Below are 12,762 nucleotides of genomic sequence, written 5' to 3'. Positions count from 1 at the left end.
GGGCCCTTGAGCAAGGTCCTTAACCCTCAGCAAATTTACATTTGTGTCATTTAGCAAACGTCCTTGTCCAAAGTGAAAATGCCATGAATGTAATTGCTTGGGGGAAAATGCATATAGCTGGAAAAAGCAAGTATTTTAATAGTGTAAGTGAAAACAGGGAAAAGCATGATACAGTATGTGACAGTATTAACAACTATAAATGTAAGTATAAATGTACAAAATGTATGATATATATATATATATATATATATATATATATATATATATATATATATATATATATATATATATATATATATATATATACATACAATTTTTAATCATTATTAATAAAGAAACATTGGCAGATTGGTAAGGGAGGAATAAAACATGCTGCTATAAGCCAACAATCATCTTTTGTGTGGGGAAAAAAAAAATCAGCATTGTGGTGGGTCATATTAGTGACATTTTTTTGTTATAATAGCATACATTTATGCATTTTATTTCTTATTTAGGATAGATCATTTATAGACATTCCTCTACATACATAATATTGCTACTCTGCAGTAAATGTCTACTAAATACCAATATTGGCACATTTTAGACAATATGAAGCCAGACCTCAACAACAACAAATGGAAATGAATCCAAGATAGGGCCAGGTCCAGTTGCCCCGGTGTAGATGATGGTGATTGCTTGGCGCAGCCCCAGCTGCCAGCTTAAACAAGGGCGCATGAAAAGCTATCACGCCAGCAACTGAGAAGGAGAAGATAAATGCGATGAGCTCATTTTAAATCACAACAGCAAATCTGCAGAAGTTCAATGCTTTAGTGCGTCTATTGAAAAGACTCGACCACCTGTACCTAATCATTCCAGGCACACACTTTCTCTCATCACTCCCCCTTTTGCTTATTCTGATATCACATGCTGGATAAAATGTACTGTATAAACAGGAGTAAATGGTATAAAAGGCATGTACTAATTACAGTTGCTTGGGTATTCTAGTTCAAATGAAGGGAAAATCTGATGTTATTACATCCTATACAATTGTGTGCCTCCTCCAACTATTTTCTGTTTAGGGAAGAACTAAAAATGGCTGTAAAATTCAGGTGTCCCAATATTTTGTTGAAATAGTGTAGCTAAATATTTGACTTCTGAACATTTGTATTTATGTTTGTAACAATTACGGGCAGATTATTTGTTTATTAATCTGATCATTTGATCTAATTATGTGTATTTGTAAAAATATATGTAAAATGTACTTCATGCAATCACAACTGTATTAATTTCTTGTTGAATGGAGGGTGAATGCAAGCACTGTAGGCACAATTGTGGTTTAAGGATAACCAACCTCTTAATCAATATTTAAAATAACATTCTACATATGCTGTTTGAACTTTTAAAGGCTCGGGCATGGAGGAGTTGGTGTTAAATCTATAATGATCTTGGATGTTGAGCTAATTTATGAGTTGCTCAATCTACAGGTTCCATAATTCTATCTGACTGTATAAGACGGTATATACTCATACTCGTACTCATAATCACACTCTCCGGTGTTCATGATGTTACTCACTCTCTAGTGTAATGTTTTAAATGATTTATAATCACACTCTTGGTGTCACCCAAATGAGGATGGCTTACCATTTTAAGTCTGGTTCCATCCAAGGGAGTTTTTCCTTGCCACATTTGCCCCAGGGTTGCTCATCAGGGATAAATACACATATATTTAAATATAAGTGAATTTTGTTTTATAATTCGTACATTTTGAAAAGCTTTCTTTCTCTCTCTCTCGGTCCTGAGGTTTCTTCTGTCCCTGCCCAATTAATCCTAATGCTCTAACTTTGGATGGAGTTCTTTCTCTCCAATGAATGGAATTGGAGTCCACTCAATGCAGCTGAGGATGGCGCCACATGAACAGCTTAAAGATCCACTGGGAGAAGCATGAAGATTGATTTGAACTTTAATTAATTTAAATTGTTTGCTACAATGGGCCACATTTAGGGCTGCACTGACAATAAACAGTATTTACACTCAAGCAAGTAACAGTGAACAGTTGATAACCTCAAAACTATAATGAATGGACATTCAGAGTCACAAAGATAGAGGACAGTTCTCCTTTTTTTGAATCAGGTTCCTCTAAAGGTTACCATCTCAGGAAGCTTTCCATTGCAATTCTTTCTACTGGCTCGCTCATTAGTGATCAACCCAGTCTCGCGGCACTTCGTGATATAGTCACGAAATATCATCTATTGACTTGTGTTCATGGCCACGAATTCCCCCCTTTATTTCCGTGTCATTCAGCACGATTTGTGCTACGGGCATTGCTTCTTAATTTTGCCATTTCTATTCGGAGAAATACCATTTTTCTATCGGTTTGGTGTGTAATTCTAGCAGTAAATCCTACGTACCTACCATGAGCCTGATCGACCGTTGCTATGGTGAAGACACCAGCTGAAACTCATTGCGGACCCGCCGCCGATTCTCTTTTAATGATGTCTCTTCTCAACACAAACAAGAAATTGTGCTTTATATTTCAACTATACGAAATTATGACCATCAGTTTTAATTGTTTCTGTTTCGAGTGTGAGAAAAAGGGTTTTTTTGGGGTATCAGTTGTGGATTAATGAATGCAAATGTATCAAGATGAAAGAACTTTTAACTATAAAATTACATTATTTTTTTCGGAATTATAATAAACAATATCACACAATTTTTTTTTGGAATGTGATTTTGCAAAGGATTTTTTGAAAGAAATGTTTTGGATTGTTTTCTTTGTTTACAACACAATTTGAAAGATGGATAGAAATATAATTAGTGAGTGAGATGGATGGAAAATGGTTGTGAGAAATAGACAGAGAAAAGTATACGGAGAGAAAATGATAAAGGTAGAAAGAGAGAGAGAGAGAGAGAGAGAGAGAGAGAGAGAGAGAGAGAGAGAGAGAGAGAGAGAGAGAGAGAGATGGTGGATCTTAAAAGTGCCTTTGTGTTCTATAAATCAAGTGTAGTTGGATTTGGACAGGTGACTCGTTTGAAAGGATCTGCAGGTACAGGTTGTTAGCCAACAGGCTACTGGTGGAAATTGGGCTACTGTTAGCCAAAGGAGGAGAAGGAGAGGAGGAAGACGTCTACAGAGACAGCAGGAAAAGGAGTATGAAAAGTGTAGCAGATTGAAGGTTTTGGTGGGTTCTTTAAATGTTGGTATTATGACTGGTAAAGGGAGAGAGGTAGCTGATATGATGGAGAGGATAAAGTGTTGTTGTGTGTTCAGAAGACCAAGTGGAAAGAGAGTAAGGCCAGGAACATTGGAGGTGGATTTAAACTGTTCTATCATGGTGTGGATAGAAAGAGAAATGGTGTACAGTAAGAGTGAAATGGAGGTAAAGAAAGATTCTGATAGAGTGATGAAAATGAAGCTGGAAGTTGAAGGAGTGATGATGAATGTCATCAGTGCTTATGCTCCACAAGTGGGTTGTAAGAAGGAGGAAAAGAAAAAATCCGGAAATGAGTTAGATGAGGTGGTAGAAGGTAAACCTAGGAATGAAAGGTTGGTGATTGGGGCAGACTTTAATGGGCATGTAAGTGAAGGAAACAGAGGTGATGAGGAGGTGATGGTGGGTATGGTCTTAAGAAGAGGAATGTGAAAGGGCAGACGGTGAACGTATTTTAAATAGAAGGAGGATCATAGGTGACGTATAAGAGTGGAGGACGATGCACACAACAGATGTGCTGAATGACACGAAAATAGAGGGAAATTCATGTCCATGAACACGTGTCAATAGATGAAATTTCGTGACTATATCATGAAATGCCGTGAGACCGGGTTGTAGTGATATACTTTAGGGACTAATTTATGATTCATATTCCTTATAAATTTCTGTAAAGCATTTTTGTGCTATTGTTAAAAGTGCAATAATAAACTTCAATGACATGCAATTCCGCCTGGACTGCAGCTAATTGGAACCAAACATACCATACACACACACACAAAGCTCTGTAAGCATTTTTTGACAGAAAACAGTTGGCTGTGTTGTTTTATGGAATGGCTTTCCTAGTCACTAGACCTAAATCCTTTTAAACTACTTTGGGATGAGCTGGATTGCAAGGTCATAAAGAAATGTTCAACTATTGAATACCTCTGGCAAGATTTACAAGAGGCATAGCAAAGTATTTCAGCTGAATTTCAGTTGTCTGGATGGCAAGAGTGTGTAAAGATTGTATTTATGATAGTTGTTCAATAAAGAATATTTAAATGATTTTTGTTTTTTGCTGTTTTATTAAATGTTTTAACCAAAATCTACATTATATATGTGTGTGTGTGTGTGTGTGTGTGTGTGTGTGTGTGTGTGTGTGTGTGTGTGTGTGGTCAAAGTAAATATTCATACAACTTCATAATATAATTCAATTCATATTTACATTATAACCTACTGTGTATGCTTTTTATTATGATAGTAAATGTAAAAAGAGTCTAAATAAGCGTAAAAAATAAGAAATGTCTAGTTTATTTCATATTTTCATATTTTCCTTTTAATATTTAATTTAAACATGTCTTATGTTTTTGCAAATATTTGTATTTTGTTTGTGCCTGCTGTGCTATATTTTAAAAAAATAAATAAAAATAGTCAAAAGAGTTTAAATTGAGGATTTGTCAATGTGGGCATCCCACTTGAACATGTGGGCTGTACAGATAACATTCCTGGGCTGAAATTCAGCCCCGCTTCGACCCTGCCTTTTGTCTGCTATCTGCAATTGACAAAACAAATGAGAGTGCTATTAGAAAAAAGTTAGTAAACCGCAATAGATTTTTTGTAATAAATGAAACACAAAATGGCTGCTGTTGTAGTAAAATAAATATGATTTATTATTTATTCCATATTGTAATTTGTTACTGATTTATAGTTTTAGTGCAAAGTTGTGCAGCATCACAGAGTCCAGTTAGTTTCCATTATTGTTTATGAAAAAAGTAGTTTTCTCACCAGATTCACTCTCATTCTTCTCTCTTTTTAAGATAACAAGACTCTGAAATACACTCTGTCCCATACTCTGTCCTGGCAATGTTCCTATTTCCCATTTGGGGGTTATGTGACTTAAAGTTGCAGCTTTATCTCTGTTACAAAGCCTATGGGAAATGTAGACCTCCACTAGGATAAGAAAAGGAGCAGGAGGTTGGAGATTATGAGATATGTCCCTGAATGCTGAGATTTGCCATATATATATATATATATATATATATATATATATATATATATATATATATATATATATATATATATATATATATATATATATATATGATTATCTGTTTGCTATATTATGTAAATACACACATACATGAATAAACATTTGTCCATGCCCATGTTAATTAGAGTATTTAAAAAAAAAAATCGTAATTTACATTAGTTTAGAACAGATAAAATGTGCAAATAAGTTGCTATTAATCATGAGTTAAATACTGGCATAATTGCCATTAGTTAACTCATGATTAATCGCAACTTAATTACACATTTTATGTTATGACAGCTCTTATATATAATATAGAGCTGTCATATTTATATACATATAAACACACACATTATATTGCTAAAAGTATTCACTCACCCACCGAAATCATTGAATTCAGGTGTTCCAATCAATCAATCAATCAAGCTTTATTTGTATAGCGCCTTACAGCAACCAAAAGGAGCACAAGGAACTTTCCAGTAAAAACAACACAATCAATAAAAATATAAGAAATATAAAAATGTAAAAATATAAGAACACAAAATAGTAAAAGTAAAATAGCAGTGAAGCGGGGCTACGTGTTAAAAGCTTGTATGAATAAAAAAGTTTTCAACTGTGATTTAAAAACACTCAGCACAGTGATGGATCGGATGTGAGCTGGGAGTGCGTTCCACAGCTTTGGTCCCTGGACGGAAAATGACCGACCACTAAACATTTTATATCGGAATTTGGGAATGACCAGAGAGCTAAGTCCAGAGGAACGGAGAGTTCTGGGTGGTTGGTAAACTGTTATTAATTTGGGAATGACCAGAGAGCTAAGTCCAGAGGAACGGAGAGTTCTGGCTGGTTGGTAAACTGTTATTAATTCGGTGAGGTAGGCCGGGGCAAGACCATTGATGGCCTTGAAAACGAACAACAAAACCTTATACTCCACCCTATACCGCACCGGAAGCCAGTGGAGCGAGCGGAGGACCGGGGTGATGTGTGATCATTTTGAGGTGTTGGTGAGAAGACGTTTTGCACCATTTGGAGCCGACTGAGAAGAGAATGATTGAGTCCAATGTAGAGAGCGTTGTAGTAGTCAATCCTCGAGCTGATGAAGGCATGTACAGCTTTTTCGAGGTCAGTTCGGGACAGAAATGGTTTTACCTTGCTGAGGAGCCTTAGCTGGTAAAAGCTTGCCTTCACTACTGCACTGATCTGTTTCTCGAATAACATACTTTGGTCAAAAATAACACCCAGGTTGCACACGGTAGGCGCAAACTGAGGTGTTAGAGGACCAAAACTCAGAGAACTGCTGGGTGAGTCCGGGCTAAACAGGATATATTCAGTTTTTGCTTCGTTCAGATGAAGGAAGTTCTGGGAAAGCCATTGTTTAACATCCTGAAGGCAGTTATGAAGAGAGTCTAATGCAGAATTATCACTCAGAATCACAGGAAGATAAATCTGGAGGTCATCAGCATAGAAATGAAATGAAGTATGGTGGTCTGTAGCTCCAATCACTCCCATGGGTACTGGTGTACTAAATCGAGCTCCTGGGCATGCAGACCGTTTTTATAAACATTTGTGAAAGAATGGGTCGCTCTCAGGAGCTCAGTGAATTTCAGCGTGGTACCGTGACAGGATGCCACCTGTGCAATAAGTCGAGTGGTGAAATTTTCTCGCTACTAAATATTCCACAGTCAACTTTTAGTGGTATTAAAAAAAAGTGAAAGCGATTAGGAAAGACAGCAACTCAGCCACGAAGTGTTAGAGCACGTAAAAATCACAGAGTGTTTCAGCAGATGCTGAGACTTATTGTGCACAGAGTTTGGCAACTTTCTGCAGAGTAAATAGCTACAGACCACCATACTTCATGTGGCCTTCAGATTAGCTTAAAAACAGTGCCAAGAAGTCTAAGCTGGGCCAAAGCCGCATCCATGCATTTTGTGAAGGTGTGGGGTGAGAGCGCCAGGCCGAACGTTAAGGCTGCAGCTGTTGGGGCCTCCTGAGAGATGGCAGGTCACCTATATCCGCTACGAGACCGGGCAGAGGTGGAGGAAGACACCCCGCTGGAGGTGGATGTGCCCTGAAACACATCCTGTGGCAGGGTTAACAGCCTGACATCCCAGTGGTGCTGAGAAAGGACGGGAACCATATAATAAGGTGTACACTGCCCTCCTAAGGTTGAGGCCCTTTGGTTGTCAGGGCCTGCTTGCCGCGGCTCGCTTGCTGGAAAGGATGACACTTAGGTCTACTGGCTTATTGGGCTTAGGCCTAGAGTGTCACCAAGGACCCTTGGGCCCCTCCGGAGGGGTCTGGGTGGCAACTCTCTGTTTCTGGGCTTCGCAGTGCCCGGCAATGCTGGGCGATGCACGATGTAGCTCCTTAATATCGTCAGCCTCAGAGCTAAATCCCTCGTCCATCTCCCCCAGCAGGTCAGCCTGGTATGCCTGCAACACACCCATTGTGTGGAGGCAACCCGCAGCCTGACACATTGGCATGTAAGCCTCGCAATGGTTTAGAGGGCAACCGTCTCATAGCCGCTCTCTTTCATCCCCACCACATTTGCGTACAGCGAGACTTGTGGGATGAAGAGGCGGGCCGCATACAGACTATCCCATGACCTGGACACATATATATATATATATATATATATATATATATATATATATATATATATATATATATATATATATATATATATATATATATATATATCGGCTAAGAGTAGGCTATTAGGTTGCAGGTTATTGGGTTTGGACAGTGAAACAAAAAAAACTGGTTTTAAACTACCACATTTTTGGTTTGTTCATGTCCTGCTTCTGTGGCCAATACAGCATCAATTCATCTTGGAAATGACAAATACCAGTCCTGCACAGTAGCCAGAGGGATCTCAAGTTATTCCTATAGCAGAACTAAGTTAGTATTGCTGGTGATGAAAAAAAAAGGTTTCCTGGCTCCCTCCTCCGAAACACTTCAAGTGGCTCAATAATATACAGATCTGGTAGCACCCATTATGTTGTGCAATATAGGTGCGCTATTGCTTTGCTTATCAAACTTCACACTCCACTCTTGTCTCCTGGAATTAGCAATCAGTGAAGATTTGCCACCAGGCCACACATACAATATATAGGCATGAAACCTCCATCACTATATTGGTCAGTTTTCCAGTTTCACATTCCAACCCCTTAGTCGATTATGCTTGGAAACCCAACTGTGTAAAGCTTTAAACTAATGTACTTATGCCAGAGTTGGTTCATTAATGTAATTTGCATGCAAATCTTATAATCTATTTTATAATCTCTTGTGTAGCCTTGTTCAGTCATGGTACTTTTGGTGCTATTTTAGTAATGCTCAAAGCTAAATATGATCTAAAACCCCTCATTATTTCAGATTGATCCAGATCCTACAAAACAATTTATTAACAGGGTTAAAGAACAGTATGTTGCACTGGAGCAGCCATAATATTTGAACATGCAGCTTCTGAATGACACCATAACACAGAGGTTAGTGTTCAATCTCACTGAGGAGATTTAAACCCATTTTGACAGAAAGTAGCACAAGACAGGAGAGAGAATGGCGAAAGTGTGGATCAACAGCTAAAAGTTCACCATGGGGAAAAAAAGAAGAACTGAAGCGAGCAAAGTCAAGTCAAGTTTCAAGTCAAGTTTATTTGTATAGGGCTTTTCACAACAGACATTGTCTCAAAGCAGCTTTACACAAATCAACAGTTAAGGTGAATGGTGTGCATTTATCCCTGATGAGCAGCCGTGGTGACTGTGGCAAGGAAAAACTCCCTTAGATGTTATGCGGAAGAAACCTTGAGAGGAAGTAGACTCAAAAGGGGAACCCATCCTCATTTGGGTGACATCAAGAGTTTGATCATAAATCTTTCAACAATACAGAACACTGGAGAGTGAGAACTAACATGATTACTGGAGTATAAGACTATAAGTGATGTTCTTTCAGCAGTCTTATACAGTCTATATGGTTAGTAGCTCCTAGTTTTATAAGCTCAGCATTTGTGATCATCACAGATCCAGCATCAACTTCTCCATGCCAGAGCCTTTAAACACTCCAGGAAGTCCAATGTCAAAACTCCACACATGTAGCGGGATCCAAATGGCACTGGTACGTCTCTAGGTGGTTCGGGATGTTTGCGAGTTCGGCATCTACTTCTTCAAAGGTCCGTAATCATCACGAGGTGGGAGGTGATTGGAGCTGGCCAAACCTCAGGGTGTCTCGGGATGGGGAGAGAAAGAGAAGCAGTGGAGAGGAATTAGCGTAGCTGCTGTTCATGATATTAACAGCACAAGTTGATAATGTGCATGTGATCAGATGTTCTGGAGCACAAAGTTATGATATGTGATGTGTGTTATGTGTAGGACTCGCTAAAAATATATGTTTTTTATCTACACTTAAACTGGGTGAGTGTGTCTGAGCCCTGAACACTGTCAGGAAGACTATTCCAGAGTTTAGGAGCTAAATGTGAAAATGCTCTACCCCCTTTAGTGGACTTTGCTATTCTAGGAACTACTAGAAGCCCAGAGTTTTGAGATCTCAGGGAGCGTGGCTGATTGTAGCGTGTTAAAAGACTGAATAGATACATGGGAGCCAAACCATTTAGTGCTTTATAAGCGAGAAGTAATAGTTTGTAGTCTATTCGAAACTTAACAGGAAGCCAATGTAGGGACGATAGGATTGGGGTTATGTGATCATATTTTTTTAAAAGCATGTTTAAATGTTGGAAAAATGGGGACATGAAGCCACTACTTAATGACATGAATTGCAAATGTTGGGGGAGACAAGGTGAACATACTTTCAAGCACAGAATGTAGTTTTTTTATCAAAGTGCTAAAAAAGATGGAAGGATCATTTTGAAAAGCCTGAAGCATACACAGGAAATGGACAATGTATCATAGTACAGTATGACGATCATGGAGTGCAAGAATAAATTGAAAATGCCCAACTCTCCAATTTGTCAAAGATTTTAAAAATATAGCAGTATAGTATGTCCATATCAGATAAATTGCCAGAAGAAATTGCCTAAACGCAGTCATTTATGACTATCATGTAACCAAGAAGAATATTGGAAACAATGGTCATATGATAAAAAAAATGTAAGGAAGTGAGGCTTAGACTATTATTGGTCCAGTCGGGATTCAGTGACAGGTATGTCAAATGATTGGACAGAGTTTGTACATATTACAAATATTTTACACGTATCTATGACATATCATCAACAGTGACCATGAAGGTGCATGTAAAATAGTCACAGGTGAATCTGTATTTGTAACTCATTTTTGGGAGCAATAATGAGAAGCTGCCATAACTATTGCCAAACATTGCCAAGCTAACTATAATAACACACTGAGCATGAGTGGTTTGTATAGTAAGAAATTGTGTGTCATTATTAATTCTACAATAAAAGTTATTAATTACTTGACTCATGACAAACAACATTTTATGCTTCTAAACTAGAAACTAATAAACAAGTGAGCAAACAATATTTATTTAAATAGAATATTTTTTCATTTATTTTTTTTACTTTGATGCTGCAGGTCCAAACATGTTGATTTGTTTCTGTGTTTTAAATATTTCAGATTTTGATCCTTCACATTGTTCCCAGTATATATATATATATTATTTGTTCTGGTTATTGAAAGCATCCCTTGATGCTTTTAAACTTCTTGCAAATTTGTCAGTTCTAAAAAAAATATTTAATACAAAAATATATATTTTAATATTCAAATAGGCATCAAAATATTTTGTTTTTGCAGAGTTATTACAGAAAAATAAGAATGACAAATTATCTTTTTTTTTATGACATTTTCTAACTGTATGTCTTCAAGTTTTTACTGTTTTAAGTGTTTATGACTTCAGTTTGCAAAAACCTACAGATGGTAAATTATTCATGTATACAATGTTGTTAACTGTTGCAAAAATGTCAAAAAACAAACAAACAAGTTAGTTAGTTCTTGTTATTATCTGCTTCCTTATAAGCCTCCCTTTAATCTCTCTCTCTCTCTCTCTCTCTCTCTCTCTCTCTCTCTCTCTCTATATATATATATATATAGATAGATAGATAGATAGATAGATAGATAGATAGATAGATAGATAGATAGATAGATAGATAGATAGATAGATAGATAGATAGATAGATAGATAGATAGATAGATATTATTGGTGGTCTAGTGGTTAGGATGCGGCGCTCTCACTGCTGTGGCCCGGGTGTTCGATCCCCGGTCAGCGAACCAACCCCAGCCGTTAGCATGCATGCGGATCATGAATACGGATGATCCGCTGTGGCGACCCCTAATGGGAGAAGCCAAAATATATATACTGTATATACTGTATATACAGTTAGAATTACTTTTATACAATATCAATATTAAAATGTTCTGTCAAATATTGTATTTTGGTGATAGTGTGTCAATACAGAACTGAGTAAAAGTGTAATGTGTAATTTTACTGACTCACACATCATCCAACTCCATATTCCAATTTCTCCAACTCCAATTTCCACAATATTCTGTTTTAGCACTGACATGCTAATGTGCACTTAGAGATGGAATGTGTTAATGAATCACACCAATAATAAGTATAATTAACTTTCTGTAAATGTGCCTCTTAGACAGCTTCTTTCATATTGGGTGACATTTTTAAAATCATTTTTGAGTGCTGACCTAACTGACAGGCAGCTCAGGCTGGTAAAAATGCAAAAATATCCAAGTTCACCGTGCCTTGTGTCCTTAAGGCTGGATTATAAGTAATGAAAGTATTGTTTGGTTGAAACTGACAGATATTTAATGAATAGTAAGACTGAATCGTTGCAGGTTTTCAATAATCACTGTTATTAGAGTATACCAGTTGTTTGGATGAACGGTATCAATAAAAATCCTGTAAGAAAATATATCAGCTCTCTTATTAAGAAAGAAGACAATATAAAATTTTATGATATAGAAAAATAATGATTATGGAGTAACACAATGTGTTGTTATGGTTACCACCAAGAAGGTTTTTTTTTTTTTTTTTTTTTTTTTTTTTTGTAACACTTCAAGGGTTTTATTTATTTTATCTTATGATGCCAACAATTGCACTAATTTATTCATTAAATAACTATAATTTGCATATGTTTGATTTGTTGACAGCAGTTACTTTTTATTTTGTGGAATATTTGCAAGATGTTATTTCTCTGTATCACTTAATGTTATCACAGTCACAAAAACCATGTCATTGGAAACTCTTCTGTCAACTCAATAGAGGAAAGTATATAGCTTGTTACAGTGCACTAAAACTGAGACTGTATCCATATTAAAAAATTTAATAAAAATATTTTTTATTTTTTTACTGAAATCTTAACTGTCAATAATAATAGCCATTTTTTTTTTAGCTTACTTGTTTTTTTTACTTTTGCCTACTGTATAAGTCTAGGTGAAACAGTTGTTATTATATAGAAACTATAAATTGTTATAGGTGAATCAAAAATGTTATTGCTGGCTGGCATTATTGTGTGAAAGAATGATGGACAGATGTAAAAGCTTAATTTAAAATGAAGGCACAGATAACTCAAATTTCTCTTTT

This window comes from Silurus aristotelis (assembly GCF_946808225.1).
Source record: "Silurus aristotelis genome assembly, chromosome: 2".
NCBI classification, from domain to species: domain Eukaryota; kingdom Metazoa; phylum Chordata; class Actinopteri; order Siluriformes; family Siluridae; genus Silurus; species Silurus aristotelis.
Note: the sequence above shows the minus strand (reverse complement) of the source record.